The sequence below is a fragment of the Rattus norvegicus genome, chromosome 14, assembly GCF_021556685.1.
Source record: "Rattus norvegicus strain SHRSP/BbbUtx chromosome 14, alternate assembly SHRSP_T2T, whole genome shotgun sequence".
NCBI lineage: Eukaryota > Metazoa > Chordata > Mammalia > Rodentia > Muridae > Rattus > Rattus norvegicus.
The window spans coordinates 4,618,695-4,635,770 of record NC_141547.1 but is presented as its reverse complement, the minus strand read 5'-3'; the positions used below and the strand labels follow the sequence as shown (position 1 = coordinate 4,635,770).

The following is a 17,076-nucleotide window of genomic DNA, read 5'->3' as shown; positions in this document are numbered from 1 at the left end:
TCACTGTTAGGATATCAATGGCTTTTCCTCTTGGCTGTGATTAAAATACCCTCACAAAAGCAACTTCATAAAGGGTTTGTTGTGGCCCATGTATCACGATGGTACATTCTGCCAAGGGTGGAGAATGCATTCGGACAGAAATCAAGGCTGGCTGTTTACATGACATCCACAGTCAGGAAGCCACAAGTAGTAGGGCCAGTTTGCTTTCCTCTTTCTACTGTGTCTTCAGTCCACAGGAACGGTGCTGCTCACACTTAGGATGGCTTCCCTACCATACTAACCTGAGATAATCCCCCACAAGCTAATCAGGCTACATGGTCCTCATAGGAGTGGGGAAAACCTTGTCACCTAGCTGATTCTATATCCAGTCAAACTAGCCAACAGTAATCGCATGTAATGACTAATTGCATAGCTTCCACAAGAATGGTTTAAAAAATAAATGTGTGCTCTCTAAAGGCAAGCATTGTCTGTGCAGACATGTTTGATTGTGTTCTATCTCGTGTGTGTGGGGCACAGATGTCCTCCAATCAGCACTTTTTACGTTTAAACATCACTGAGTGAAAATGGAAAACAGCCAGCTTTAAAATAGAACAAAGTGTATATCAGTCTATCATTTCTTCAAAAGAAGAGTCAATCCTATTTAAACAATGAAGCAATGCCTCTTACAGCCTCCTCAACAAGTAAAATGGGAGCAAAAATCACTGAAGCAAATCCTCTTAAGATATGGTCCACGATGGAACCACTGTTTTGCTTCATATACTAGATATGATAGCTTAGTCGCTGAATCTCGCCACTCATTTCCTCAGCTTTCTTCTTAAATCCTTCCTCAAGGTAAGCCTTTTGATCCTAAAACAGTGAACATGACAGAGAAGTAAACATTGCAAGTCCCAACACTGTATAACTTAAGAGTTTCAAAACTTTAGCAAGCCGTCCTTAGCATAGTCCTGAAAACTTTCCCTTACCATGAAGATGCAGCAGAGTTAGACCTACACATTGTGAGGAAGCAGGGTTGAAACTTTACTAATCTTCACCCACCATGTTTGTTATGGCTGCGATGCTAGCAGGGTTGTGAAGACGTGCTTACACAAAAATGCCACTGGCCTGATTGCACAGGGCTCAATCTACAAAGACAACTATATCATGGAGATGATGGCGATCATTGGATGATTAAGAAGCTGATTACCATTTCACTTGCAGATGGACAATGGGAATCCAATGACATGTGCTTCTTCAAGCACACTGCCTACCCTGGGGACAGCCACAGAACCTGCAGAAGCTGCCGGTTCACTGTGCCTTTCAGACTGGACGTTTCCTTCAGTTTAATATCAGCATACATCATCCTGGGGAGGTTGGGGTGGGGCGGGTGGGACTGTGGGGAACAGTCAGGTGCCTGATGATCTGACAGCCCAGACCAGTTGCTGGCATTATTATTACACTGCCCGCTCGGGGAATCTGTTTAGTGAACCCTCATAAGATCATTTTTAAATATCCCAAATCTCTAAGCCAAACCACTGTAATCATTAAAACCATGAAGGAGAAACAGGAAACCGGATGTATCCGGAGTCTATGTAAGGAGCAAAGTTCAAAGACTACATGGAAAATAACACATAAGAAAGGGGACTCCTTAGCAATAATATGTTATCACGGTATTTCTCCATGACCTGGTTGCCAATCTTCTCCCACTACCTGGGGTACAAGAACCACCAGGAGGATGAGGAGTCCCACCTTCAGTTGCTTCTCCAACATCATGTTATGTTCTTCGATGAGCTGCTTTCTCTCCTGCACCAGCTTCTCTCTCAGTTGCTCTAGGTTTTCCTTGTTACTTTTCTCTTGAGCCTCCATTAACTGTTGCTGCTCCCTCTGCTTCTGTCTTAGCAGCTCCTGCTCCTTCTCGGCTGCCTCCCTCTGGGTACGTTCCTCTGTCCCAGGGAGATACAGGGAGAGAAGAAAGAGAAGGGTCCAGTAAAATGTCAACATTCCAAATCCCAGAGAGCAATTCACATCTGAAAGGGAGCATAGGAAACCAGACTCCACCCTGGTCCACACCAAGGAGAGCATGTTTCTGAGGATAATGGAGGAGACCCTGCCCATTTGCCTGAAACACAGCCAGAATAGACTGTGGCTTCCGGAGTGGGCATCCACAGAGAGACAGCAAGCTGCTGACCTTTGCATGAGTTTACTATGGCATCTATCAGGAAGCCAGAGTAGGTATCGGACCTCTCCTAAGAGACTAGAGACATACATATACATGTTCCTGTACCTGCAATGGCCTTCTCCCCTGCAGTGAGGGCTGTATCTGCCTGCAGGATTGAATTCTCAATGATGACCTGTGACTTCAGAGAGCTCTGGAAGACTTCACTTGCCTGCAGATGCAAGAGGGAGCAAAGAACCCTGATAAATCCTGAGAGAGTACCCAAGAGACTCAAGAGAGTCCTAGCTGTGCCTCATTGTTAAGTGCTATGGTGAAGCCTGCAGAATGCCAGGCTCCTTAGTGGCACTGGATACTTCCTGCTGTGTGGCTTCCTCCAGTAACCTCTCTAGAGACACCTGCCTCCTCTCTGATGTAGCCAGTCCTGTGCAGTTGTGCATGCTGCAACATAGGATGCCTTCAGAGATTCCTTCCCAGTGTAAAATACTGCACGATGGGAGCCGCTGGATGTATTCACAGGCAAGGCATTTTAGCTGACCGGGGCCTCCTGTTACCAATGTGTGACTGTCCTCGGAGTATGGGGTGGGGGTATTGCTCAGAGCATTTAAATAACTAAAGAATGGTCTAAAGGCAGTACTTACAATGGCATCACTGGCAGTTAACAGAGTAATGTTTTAGCTGTGTTATTACACTTACTACTCCACAGGCAGACCATCCTGACAGACTTACAGTTATCCCTCAGAGTGTGTTATATGAATATTTCTAAGAATCTGGACTGAATGGCAGCTCTTTTGTACCAAGCGTGGCTCTGGTAAAGGAGTTTGAAGGTAAAGCAATTGCCTTGCCTTGCAAAGCCCTGGTTATGGTCACCAACACCAACATAAAGCTAAAGGCTCCAGGTTAGCCTCGTGTTTTCTTGTTCCTCTTAAGCAATGCTGTGTGTCTATGCTCTATGGCATGCCCTTCCCTCTGAGCTAAGCTTCCATGCTCCGTGCTCCTCACCCTCACCACATTCCAGTGTTCCCCGCTCCTCACCCTCACCCTATTCCTGTGCCCCCTGTTCCTCACTTTCATCCCATTACTGGTTCCCTGCTCCTCATCTTCACCCCTTTCCTGGGCACCTGCCAGTAGTCACGTTCAATCTTCTCCCTCATGTCCACGTAGAGCCTGTGTCCCCCAGGAACAGAAAATGTCGAGATATTTTCCATAAAATCCTTTGAAAGTCGTTCCAGCTCTTCCTGGCAGTATTTATCCGATGCTTCTTCATTCTTCAACACAAAAAGCCCTTTCTTCTCACCTATTAATTTCTACAAGGGAAGTGACACAGTTGAAGGAATAGAAGGGATAAAATTCTAAGAAACATCCTGGAAGAGCCAACCTATTTCCCAAGAGAAAGCACATAATGAGACCGCGAGGGAGTGTGAAGTGCTAGGACCTGAATCTGGATGCTAAAGAGGCCGTGAAAGATCACACTAAATGTTCTTGAGGTTCCTGGTCCTCAAGGCCTTCTGTAAGAGGTGGGGCTGCATCCTACACTCTCCCCTTCCTTGTGGGTGTCACATCCTGGAATTCCATGTTTAAGAACACAATGATGTAGCAAGGAACAGTAGAAAAATGGTGGGTTGTAGCGAGACTTCGGTGAGAAACAGTGTCTTAGGAACAGAAGAATATAGCAAGTTCAAAGATGCACTGTAGATGTCCTGGGCAGGACCGCAATCTACAAACATTAACTGGGTAAAGGATTTAGGACACTATACACTCCCTATTCCATTTGTTAGAAATCTCTAGATTAAAAGCACCTGAAATGTTGGGAAGGGGTCATTCACTCTTTCATAACTATATCCATCATGGTACGCTAAAGCACATATCTTTGAATGATAAATGCACCTATGGCCAGTGAAGGCTCATCAACACTACAGTCTGGAGGGGTAGAGTCTTGACAGTTAATGACAAGCAGATTACCACCAGCTTCAGGAACAGCTGATTCTCATCCTTGAAGGAGTGCTCGATGAAGACAGAGATGGCTTCCTTCTCACAAGCTGTGTGCTCATCCAGCAGCTCCTGGAGCATGTCTGTGGGGAGCCTCAGGCTCTGGGCCATCTGCTCACTGTAGTGGTCCACTGCCTTCTGCACAACTACTGAGTTCTCATGCTGGGCCAGATTGTCACCGCATCATCCAGACAAGGTACTGTTCCACTGTTGATGGCATCCACGTAGGTTGTCACCAGAGTCCCCAGTCCTTGGTGATCCAGGAGTTTTAAGGGATAAATAAGTGGTTATTAGTGAATAGGATTCAAGATTTTAAGACTATATTTCTAAATCTTTCATAGCTACACATGCAGTATAACACACACACACACAGACACACAGACACACAGACACACACACACACACACACACACACACAAACTCCTTCAGCAAACAATCAGTTTCTTCTTCCTGTTGTCAATTTATTTCTTTGGTTTTCTAGTTCAGAATGTTAAAAAAATTAATATCCATCTCACCTAATAAATTCAACTGTCTATGAAAGTATAATTTTTCATTTAAAACTTTGAAGGGAAATAAATGCATGACCTAACAAGGAAAGGCATAACGCTAATTCTAAAAAGTGTAGGTTTGTTTAAATACTAGCATTTATGTTGGAACAATTTAAATTTCCAAATTGCCTTCCACATTGTGATTCCAAAATGTAACTAACGTGCAGAACATCCCCCATGAAAAGAGAAGGCATCGCCTTTAGGGGTTGAAACACTAATTCTATAATACATTAAGTACCTTTACACTGTTGATTTTACTATCAGTTGATAGTTTTATGCAGGTATGTTGCAGTCATGGATACTAATGACGTGGTCTGCATTTTTAAAGAAGGATTTCTAATCTACAGTTATAAAATTTAAAAAGTTAGAGTAGGGACACATGCATAGTACCATTGTATATATAATTTTTAAAAAAGTGCATGATAATAAGTTCAACATAACTACTCTACAGAGAAATGTGATTTAAAAACAAAAACCAAAAACTCACGATTCCCTCTCTGAGGGTCTTCATCTTGGCATAAGGGAAGATGTAAGAAACAAAAGCCTTTGTTCCTTCCCAGAAGTTAGGATCCAGCTGGTCTTCTGAGATGGTCTCAAGTTTTTGTAAGAGTTCTTTGTCATGTGTTGGCCGGTCAAAGACAAAACACTTCCGGTTAGGAAAGAATTGTCTGATGCAATTCCCTGGGCAAATTGGATGCTTGGATTCTGGGACTGTTGCCTAGTGTCAGAGGAAACACAACACAACAGGAGTCTTCTTAGCTCAGAGGACAGCTGAAGGAGGCCCTGGCCAATGGAAAATGTTCTGCACTTACAGGACTCTTCACCGTACCATGCAACACTTCTTTGCATGTCAAAAGGGCACCAAGTTTGTACTTGGTAGAAGTCTGATGAACTGTTTTGGGAGTTATTCAGTGGAGAAGCATATGGCTGAAATCCACAGACCTGAATGAACATGGCATCAAGCATACTGTAGCTGTGAATCCTGTTGACTGAACAACAGGAGGCTAAAGGTGATTTTTAGCCTAATCACTTCTTATAGAAAAAGAGTTGTGGGACCCCCACCAAAAGCTACAAAGAAAGGGTAATCAAGTATTAGAAATAGCAACATTGGCAAATCTAAGATCAATGCCATGGTTACTGAAGGAGAACTACTTTGAGGCTAAACAACTAATTTTTGCAAAAGTCAAATATATACTCGTAGAAAGTAAAAGTGAGGAGGGAAGGAAGGGCTATGGACACACACAGGATACTCAAGTCTAGAGAGCTAACGAATAAGGAACATTAAGACAGAACGTCATGAAGTTCTATATGTATGTACTGTGTGTCTTGTGTACATATGGATGTTTGCTTGTATGTGGGTGCATGTTATTTATGTGTGTGCTATGCATGGGTGTATTGTGTATGTATGCATGTGCTTGTGTGTGGGTGCATGCTATGAATGTGCTATGTATGTATGTGTGTGTTGTGTATGTATCCATGTTTGCTTGTGTGTGGGTGCATGGTGAAAAGGGACCACTTCACTATCCACTTTATTAGTGAAGGATCTCTCAGGTGAAGTGGAACATTCCTCTACAGCTAGTCTGGCTACCCAGCATGCTCCAGAGCTTTATTGTGTCCTCAGACTGTACACTGGATTGAAGAGAGACTATCATACCCACCCAGCACTGAGGTAGTCCTAGAAATCCCACCTCCAGTCATCATACTTGGCTGACTGATTTATGTCACCTCCCAGACCAATATCTTGGGGATTTTTCCTGAATCAATTTTAGCTGTTCAAGAAAGTTAGCAATGTGAGGTGATAGCCGTATCGTCTGTTACACTGAGTAACCATTGCCTTATTACCTATATGTCTTCTACAGTGTCCAGTTACAAAGTTCAAGTTCAACACGGAAGTGTTTTGTGAAAAATCATACACAGTGCTGGTAACCTTCTCATTAAAAATTGTAAAACGATCTCCATCAGTTTGAGGCTACCATGGTCTACATAGGGTATTCCAAGCTAGCAAAGTCTACACTGTGAGATCTTGTCTTCCAAAAAGTCAGAAAGAAGGAGAGAGGGCGGGGAAAGGGGAGGGTAAAGGAGGGAAGGAGGGAGGGGAGGGGAGGTGAGAGGGGAGTGTAGGAAAGGAGTGGAGAGGAGAGGGGAGGAGAGGAGAGGAAAGGATGGGAGGCCTCCAGAATGCTCCGAGGTGAATGTCTGCACTGGTTTCCCAGGTTGCACTCTACCAACTTCATGTCCAATGTTTAGAGAAAGCAAAGACAGAAAATGAGAGGCACATTTCAGAACTGGTGTGACTCACAAAGCTCCATCAGCTTCACACTCGGACTCACAATACCCATGCAAATGATTTCCTGAGCATTAATGCAACTGATCCTGACCCTGTCACATGAGTAAACATATGTGACAAATAGACTCAGGGGAAAAACTATGACGACTATAGAGAAGGCATAACCTGAGAAGACACATAGGTCACAGATATTTTTGCAGACAACGTAATCAAGCCAACATTATAAACCTATGTTCCTCCATAAGGAGAAAGATGTGTAACTCCATGAAATATATATTAGATGAGCTACATACTATAAAGTCATGAATAAGAGTTAAGGAAGGCAATGGTTTCTTAAAGGAAGGCAGACACAAAAACACAATACAAACATGTGGACTTGGGAAGTTTGGATGCATTGGCTCTAGATGCTGCATACAAACTGGAGAGAACACCACCTTGAATAGCTTTGCTGTGCTCTAGGTTTTTTTCCTCCCAGATGAAATCAAACACCACATCCCAGACATCATCAGCCAATGACCTCTCAGCACTTCTGCAGACTTCCATTTTATTAGGAATACAAAGGACTCCAGAGAGGATAGGAGCCACACAGCAGATGACAGCCCTCCCCAGCTTGACCTCCCCAGTCCTCCCTCCCAAGTCCTCCCTCCCCAGCCTCCCTGTACCTGGGATCAATTTCAGGGCATTCTCTAGGTACTCATCACTTGTGATGTTTTTCCCATTTAACTTCAGCTCCAGCATGAAATCTCAAACAGTCCAGACAAAGTCTGGAAAGAAACTCACAAATTCTGTGGAATTCTTGATTCCATCAGGATTTGGGGAAGACCTTGCTCTGATCAGCTCAGTGAGTTCTGTAACATAGCTGGTGCTTGGCTAAGGAAAACAACTTCAATGCACACCTCTCCTGATTCTCTAGTTAAAATAAACCATTCTAAACACTCTGCTCTGCCCCCAACAAAAGCCACATAATGACAGGGCAGGGAAGGGACCCCATATTCACTCCAGAGCACTCAATGAAACATGGTGGCTCAGGTCCCAGAAGGATACTGCAGCTGCTCCAGGGCCTGGCGGTTGATGGTGCTTAGGCTGTTGTAGACGAAGGTGCTGCTCAGAAGCACAGCCAGGGCGAAGATCCACGAGTCATTCTTAGGATCACCCTGCAAGAAATGAGAAGGCAGAAGCCTGAGGACGGGATTTGGGATGGTCCTGTGGCCTTGCTACTCCAGGTACACAGGGAGGGGGCGGGGCAAAGCAGGAAGAGCCCAAGCCCTATACCTGGTTAGAGAAAGAATTTTAGGTCAGCCTGAGAAACTTAGTGGAATATATATCACCCTTCTCAAAACAAAACTTCAAGTGAAACAAGGACCTCAGTGTAAGATTAGGCACCCTGAATTTCATAGGTGAGGATGTGGGAGAATGTACAAACTCATTTGCACAGGAAGACTCTGAGCAGGACACAGAATGCTAAGAACAATAATTAATAAATAGTGCTTTGTTAAAATGTCTTTAACAGTTATGTGTCTGATAGATGGTTAGTATCCAGAATACAGACAGAACTAAAGGAGGAGGAGCAGGAGGAGAAAGGGAGGAGGAGGAGGAGGAGGAGGAGGAGGAGGAGGAGGAGGAGGGAGAAGAAAAAGAAGAAAAGAAGAAGAAGAAGAAGAAAAGGAAGAAGAAGAACAGGAGGAGGACGAGGAGGAAGAGGAGGAGGAGGAGGAGGAGGAGGAGGAAGAAGAAGAAGAAGAAGAAGAAGAAGAAGAAGAAGAAGAAGAAGAAGAAGAAGAAGAAGAAGAAGAGAAGAAGAAGAAGAAGAAGATGACGACGACGACGACGGCAGCCATCCTGAATATCAAGAAAATAAATGAAAATAAATGGCCCAAATGTAAAGTTTGGGATAGAAGTAAACACGATGAGACACAAATGGCAGAGGGACACATGAACGGTGAGCCACTCTTGTGTCCACCTGGGGCCCAGCAAGCAGAAGTGAGCAGCTCACAGAGACTGTGAAAGCAAGCACAGGACCTGCACAGGCTCAAATGAGACACTGAGCAGGGACCTAGACACACAGTCTAATGGAACTTGAATGTTAAAAATATGATTGCTCCTTAACAAATGGTTTCAAAGCACTTACAGATATGCCAATGGCATTCTTCGAAATAAAATTCTATAATTCACATCACATCTCAAAGCAACCCTTTTAACTGTGGGGAAAGCCTGCTAGTTGAGGTCAAAGTCTACCATGACCAGAAAGATCATTGGATCCTGGTGCAAAATGGAGGTCTCCCTTTACTAGCAAGGCTTCCCCTTCTCTGACCTTGTCTGGGGATCCCTACTCCTCACACCTTCTACCTGGGAGAGGCCGAGTAGTCCTTGGCAGACCTACAAGCATCCTCCTCCATCCCCCAATTAGAACCCAACCCAAGAGATTCCTGGTATGCCTCTCCATGCAAATGGTGTACTCACAGAGCTTTAAAACCCTAGCCAATGGTTTTCATTTGCCCTGGAAAATCCTTCTCACTCTCCAAGGTCCATTTATACCCTCCGGTTTGCCATGAATAAAGTATATGCTTTCAAGCCTAACCCCTATCCCTAGTAAAGGCGTGTGTACAAGTTAAAATTGCCTAAGAGGTGCTTCACTGAACATCATCAGAGAAGGCCTTCACCTGAAGGGGCTATGACACTGAGATCCTTGGAGAAGGCCTTCTCTTCCCACCCCGTGGCCCCCAGCCAGACCAGGATCCTGCAAAACTCCACTCATTCTGGACTTCCCTTGATCTTTTCCAGCCCAGTATGCAGGTCTGGACATGCTGAGGAGGAGGAATTGGAGGACATAGAACCACAGCTGGCCCCCTCAAACACACACCACGTTTAACAAAGTTAAGCTTTAGCAATAACAACCACACACATCCTGATTTGAAGCAAATTATCTGGCTATAGTCATCAGAACAGTATGGTTTATATGAAAACCTTTTCCAAAGTGTTATTAATAGATACTATGAGAAGAGCAAAAGGAGCTGTCAGTGGACACTGTCTGTCTTGGAATATCATGGCAAATCCCATTCGTTTGTACAATTAACATGTATTAATGAGTATCCTTAAAGTATGATAATAACATTAACAAGGAAATACACCAATGGGGCAGAATAAGAGGGCTCAATGTAAATCCATTAATTAACATGCATCTAGGAAAATAGAATGACATTTATCAACTGTCAACTGATCTTTGCCAAGGGTATCAAGGACAGACAGGACAGGAAGACAGTGTCTTCAACAAACAGTGCTGGGGAAAGAGGGTATGCTTCCACATACAGAAAGAAAAACTAGATCCTATGCACACCATACCCAAGACAGCTAAAATCAATGAGTTAAAAGGCAAGATGTGAAACTAAGTACAGCAGTGTGTAGGTGCAAAGGCAGTGAGAACAGCACCCAACAGATCAGCTGCAGCACTCAACAGCCAAGGCATGGAGTCATCATGGAGCAGATGTGGATTAAAATACATGACACAGGCATAGAAAGGAAGGAAGAAAGGAAAGAAGGAAGGAAGGAAGGAAGGAAGAAAGGAGGGAGGAGAAGGGGGAGAAAGAAATAGGAAGGAAGGGAAGACAGACAAATAGGAAGGAAGGACAGACAGGAAGGAAAAAATGAAGAAAGAAAGAAAGAAAGAAAGAAAGAAAGAAAGAGAGAGAGAGAAAGAAAGAGAGAAAGAAAGGAATGAAGAAGGAAAGAAAGAAATATATTAAGAGAGGAGGGAAAGGAAGACAGACGGACAAACTGGAAGGAAAGGCAGACAAGAAGGAAGGACAGATAAGAAAGGAAGAAATCCTGTGGTGGAAATATGTGAATGAGTTTCACATGCATCTAGGAAAATAGAATGAACAGGCATGCAAAGGCAAATGCCACATTTGTGAGATCCAACTCACATACAAATCTTAAAAAGTTCAATAAAAAATAGCACTGGGCTGGTTACCAATGTCTGGAGAAGGGCGTCACTTCAGAAGACGCTGGACAAAAATCTATAAAATTTCAGTTCCATAATAAAGTTAACAGAAAGCATGAAACACTGAGAAGAAAAATTGGGCTTCTAGTCAGTAATATGGCTAATGGCATTGTTAGGTGTGACACAAAAACTAGGAGAAAATCAAAATTAGACAAGAAGGGCTGAACCTAACTCAAAGCTTCTTGCCAGAAAACAGAATAACCAATCAAAATTACAAAACAGAATGGGAGAGCAATGTTTGCAAACCACATGTCTTCCAGGGTTTATTCAAGACATAAAGCTAGCATGCAACCCAACAGCAAAACAAATCCAATACCCCCAATAAACATGAGGAAGAACTTGAACAATCTTTCTAAAATGAAAGCACACAAGTGGTTGATACGTTCACAAACAGAATGGTGAGCATTGACCCTCAGGGAACTGGAGTCAAACTGGAGGCATCATCACTGTCTTAGGGCAGCTGCCACTAAGACGACAGTAGATGACAAGTTTTGATGAAGGTAGTTTAAAAACAGACCCTGTGTGCTTCTGGGCAGAACAGGAATTGGTATAAACACACTGGGGTGCATTAGAACGTTTCCTAAAATAATGAAAGTAAAAGTCTGTATGATCCAGAGATCCTATTTCTATGCATAACTAATAGCTAATCTCATTGCTGACTTGATGGAATTTCACATCAAATCTCCTGGCATTTCTATGAGGGGCTGTCTAGATGACGTAGCATGAGAAGACCCATGCTAAACATGAGTGGGGCTATTCCATTGGCTGGGTCTCAAGCTGAAGGGAAAGGAGGAGGAGAACTAAACACAGTCCTTCGTTCCTCTGCTTCACGGTTGTAGAAGAGATATGACCAACTGCCTCATGTTCCTGCTGCTGGCCTTCCTGAGCAATTGTAGAACCTCTTATAAGCATCACCTGTCAATTAAAAAAGCCTGTGGCCAATGAGCTGAGGCAGGAAATAGGAGGCGGGGCATCTGGCACACACACACACACACACACACACACACACAGAGAGAGAGAGAGAGAGAGAGAGAGAGAGAGAGAGAGAGAGAGAGAGAGAGAGAGTGTTTCTTGGGGAGATTTACTTAAATCAGCCACTTAGCTGAACTCAAGTTGGAATAAAGGGAGACTCGTCCAGAGATGCTGAGGAGAGGGATAGAGACAAGGAGAGGTAAAACCAGCCATTTAGCTAAACAACACAGATTAGAATAAAAGGGATAATAAATTAAGAGCAAGATGGAGAACAAGCAGAACCTTGTGGCCCAAGTATTTATTAATAAATAATTAGTCTCAGATGTATTTCTGGGAATTAAGTAGCCAGGAGAAAAAAATTTTGATTGATGGTTTTAGGCTACATCCCTGCAACACAACACCAGCCCTTTCTCCTGTAGGTTATTTTGTTGTTATTGGTGGTGTTGTTGTTGTTGGTGTTGGTGGTGGTGGTGCTGGTGGTGGTGGTGGTGGTGGTGGTGGTGGTGGTGGTGGTGGTGGTTCTTTGTCCAATATTTGGTCACGGAAAAGGACAGTAGACAAGCCAGTGCAAATCCAAGGGAGTAGACAAATCTCCAGGAGCCTGGCTTGTCTGTGTTTCTTGCACCATTGTTCAGAACAGTCAAGCTATTGAGAATATGAATGCTTCCCTGCGCCTAGGTGTGTAAAGTCGATGTGGAATATATTGCAGCATCTGAAAGGTTGTCATTGGAAACAGCATGTATTTTACATTTGGCAGTGCACTAAATGGCGTGAGCCAAAAACAGACACACAGTGTGACTAGTGCTTCTCTCTCTGCACTGAAATGGAGAACTCCAGGGTTTAGACTCAGTTCTCCTGTGCCTAAATCTAAACAAAGGGATTAAAAGGACGAGTCAAACTGGGTGGTGGTAGTGATGGTTACAGTAGTGGCTGTGATGCACGCCTTTAGTCCTGGCACTTGGGAGGCAGAGGCAAGTGAGTCTCTGTGAGTTCAAGGCCAGTCTGGTCTACACAGTGAGTTCCAGGACAGCCAGGGCTAAACAGAGAAACCCTGTGGGGGTGGGGGAAGGAGAGGGGGATAAATTAGCAGACAAGCCCAACAGCTTGTTTCAATTTCTAGAACCCACACGAAGATGGAAGGAATTATAACACACACACACACACACACACACACACACACACACACCATATAACATCTCACACACAACAATGAAATTCTTTTAAATCCCTCATTTTACTTATTGAAACTAGAAACAAACCAACATAAAACAAATTCATCTTAATTAGTTATCCTGGAACAAACATGTGTGGTGTTAAAAATTAAAAAGGATCATTTTCTATCAGTTCCTGTAAGCTGGATCTGCCCTACCTCTCGGTCCACCAGACGCCCTCTCCTGGCTGTCTCCCTTTTAGCTGTCATTTCTGCAAGGTCCCCTAGGCAGTAGTTACCACACCTGACTCTCTCTCTCTCTCTCTCTCTCTCTCTCTCTCTCTCTCTCTCTCTCACACACACACACACACACACACACACACACACACACACAACCCTCTCATTTTGTGGGCCCTGTGCGTTATCACTCCACCTGGGCATCAGTACCAGATCTGCACGCTCCAACTGTCTCTCAGCCATTTCTTCTACACACTGTCCTCTCTTTAGCCTGGTAAATCAAAGTTCCAGAAACTTGTAATTTAGCAATTAGATTTAAATGTTAAATTCTCAACCCACAATTCATCCACACAATAAATTCACTGCCAATTGATAAAGATATAAACCGCCCACCTAGACAAGATAAAATCAATGTATTTCACCTGAATCTGAACCATCCTTCTCTGTAGACTCCATCTTGATCTCTGCTTCTCCTCTACCTCTCTCTCTCTCTCTCTCTCTCTCTCTCTCTCTCTCTCTCTCTCTCTCTCTCCCCTAGCTTTTTCTCCACCTACCCTTCCTTCTCTTGGCCCTGCCTTGCTGCATAAGGACATTATCCTACAAACAAGTACCTTCACAGAACTGACATAGTCATCTTGCTCAAGAACTTACAGCATGCCCTCCCTGTCTCCCTATTGACCGCTGATGAGTTTTACCACTAAAGGCCATGTAAATCTGAGGGTTGTTGAGATGTCTCAGGGGTAAGAATACTTGGTTCTCTTCCAAAGGACTGGGATTTGGTTCCCAGAATCCATGTCAGGCAGCTTCTAACGTTCTGTGACTCTAACTGTGACCTCTGACCCACAAGGATGCCTGTACTCACATGCATAAAAAACAGACAGACACACATACTACCCATAACAAAAATAACAAAAACACATCTTGCAGAAAATCCTGGGAAAAGGCGTTGCAGGCCCTCCTGGTTGCCTCCCTCAAGGAGAGCTCACAAGCAGCCACCCAGGAGGCATTTCAGCCTCAGGACCACAGGTAAGACCAACTTTTCTGCTCCAAGCTACCTGCCTGGTGGACTCAGGACACCGGTCCGCAGGAACAGCTAAAGACTAGTAGACAGGAAAGACTACACGCCCGAGAGCACAACACTCTGTTCCCATAACTGGCTGAAAGAAAACAGGAAAACACACTCCTGACACACAGGTCTATGGGACAATCTAGCCAGTGTCAGAAATAGCAGAACAAGGTAACACCAGAGACAACCTGATGGCAAGAGGCAAGCACAGGAACCCAAGCAACAGAAACCAAGACTACATGGCATCAATGGAGCCCAATTCTCACACCAAAGCAAACACTGAATACCAAACACACCAGAAAAGCAAGATCTAGATTTAAAATCACATTTGATCATCATGATGGAGGACTTCAAGAAAGACATAAAGAACTCCCTTAGGGAAACTTAGGAAAACATAAATAAACAAGTAGAAACCTATAGAGAGGAATCACAAAAATCCCTGAAAGAATTCCAGGAAAACACAATCAAACAGGTGAAGGAATTAAAAATGGAATTAGAAGCAATAAAGAAAGCACAAAGGGAGACAACCCTGGATATGGAAAAATCAAAGGAAGAGACAAGGAGCACTAGATTCATGCATCACCAACAGAATACATGAGATAGAAGAAAGAATCTCAGGAGCAGAAGATTCCATAGAAATCATCAACACAACTGTCAAAGATAATGGAAAGTGGAAAAATCTATTGCTCCAAAACACACAGGAAATCCAGGACTCAATGAGAAGATCAAACTGAAGGATGATAGGTACAGAAGAGAGTGAAGATTCCCAGCTCAAAGGACCAGTAAATATCTTCAACAAAATCATAGAACAAAGCTTTCCAAACCTAAAGAAAGAGATGCCCATAAACATATAGGAAGCCTACAGAACTCCAAATAGATTGGACCAGAAAAGAAACTCCTCCCGACACATAATAGTCAAAACACCAAATGCACAAAGCAAAGAAAGAATATTAAAAGCAGTAAGGGAAAAAGGCCAAGTAACATATAAAGGCAGATCTATCAGAATCACACCAGACTTCTCACCAGAGTCTATGAAAGTCAGAAGATCCTGGACAGATGTCATACAGACCCTAAGAGAACACAAATGCCAGCCCAGGTTACTGTATCCAGCAAAACTCTCAATTAACATAGATGGAGAAACCAAGATATTCCATGGCAAAACCAAATTTACACAATATCTTTCTACAAATCCAGCCCTACAAAGGATAATAAATGGTAAAGTCCAACATAAAGAGGCAAGCTACACCCTAGAAAAAGCAAGAAACTAATCATCTTGGCAACAAAACAAAGAGAAGAAAATCACACAAACATAATCTCACATTCAAATACAAACATAACAGGAAGCAACAACCACTATTCCTTAATATCTCTCAACATCAATGGACTCAACTCCCCAATAAAGAGACATAGATTAACAAACTGGATACGCAATGAGGACCCTGCATTCTGGTGCCTACAGGAAACACACCTCAGAGAAAAAGACAGACACTACCTCAGACTGAAAGGCTGGAAAACAACTTTCCAAGCAAATGGTCTGAAGAAGCAAGCTGGAATAGCCATTCTAATATCGAATAAAATCAATTTCCAACTAAAAGTCATCAAAAAAGAGAAGGAAGGACACTTCATATTCTTCAAAGGAAAAATCCACCAAGATGAACTCTCAATTCTAAATATCTATGCTGCAAATGCAAGGGCACCTACATACAAAAAAGAAACCTTACTAAAGCTCAAAGCACATGTTGCACCTCACACAATATTAGTAGGAGATTTTAACACCCCGCTCTCATCAATGGACAGATCATGGAAACAGAAATTAAACAGAGACATAGACAGACTAAGAGAAGTCATGAACCAAATGGACTTAACAGATATTTATAGAACATTCTATCCTAAAACGAAAGGATATACCTTCTTCTCACCACCTCGTGAAACTTTCTCCAAAATTGACCATATAATTGGTCATAAAACAGGCCTCAATAGATACTGAAAGATAGGAATAATGCCATGTGTCCTATCTGACCACAACGGGCTAAAGCTGGTCTTCAACAACAATAAGGGAAGAACGCCCACATATGCATGTGCTAAAGGGAAAACTCATAGCTCTGAGTGCCTGCAGTAAAAACAGGAGAGATCATTTATCAGCAGCATGACAGCACACCTAAAATCTCTAGAACAAAAAGAAGCAAATACATCCAGGAGGAGTAGAAGGCAGGAAATAATCAAACTCAGAGCTGAAATCAACCAAGTAGAAACAAAAAGGACTATACAAAGAATCAACAGAACCAAAAGTTGGTCCTTTGATAAAATCAACAAGATAGATAAACACTTAGCCAGACTAATGAGAGGACACAGAGAGTTTGTCCAAATTAACAAAATCAGAAATCAAAAGGGAGACATAACTACAGAATCAGAGGAAATTCAAAAAATCATCATATCCTACTACAAAAGCCTATATTCCACAAAACTTGAAAATCTGCAGGAAATGGACAATTTCCTAGACAGATACCAGGTTCCAAAGTTAAATCAGGAACAGATAAACCATTTAAACAACGCCATAACTCCTAAAGAAATAGAAGCAGTCATTAAAAGTCTACCAACCAAGAAGAGCTCAGGCCCAGAGGGGTTCAGTGCAGAATTCTATCAGACCTTCATAGAAGACCTCATACCAATACTATCCAAAC

General features: G+C 43.1%; 1 pseudogene across 1 annotated transcript in view; it reads right to left on the bottom strand.

Moving 5' to 3' along the window:
- Nucleotides 1-551: 551 nt before the first annotated feature.
- Gbp6-ps3 (guanylate binding protein 6, pseudogene 3) overlaps nt 552-17,076 on the bottom strand; it is a 186,684-nt pseudogene continuing 170,159 nt past the window's right edge. Inside the window, exons 4-11 of the transcript XR_015637235.1 lie at nt 8,018-8,127; nt 7,636-7,832; nt 5,170-5,404; nt 4,112-4,388; nt 3,271-3,456; nt 2,261-2,363; nt 1,726-1,919; nt 552-846 (exon numbers count right to left, since the gene is read on the bottom strand). The product of XR_015637235.1 is annotated as a guanylate binding protein 6, pseudogene 3, transcript variant X2 (transcript). The remainder of the gene's footprint in view (nt 847-1,725; nt 1,920-2,260; nt 2,364-3,270; nt 3,457-4,111; nt 4,389-5,169; nt 5,405-7,635; nt 7,833-8,017; nt 8,128-17,076) is intronic.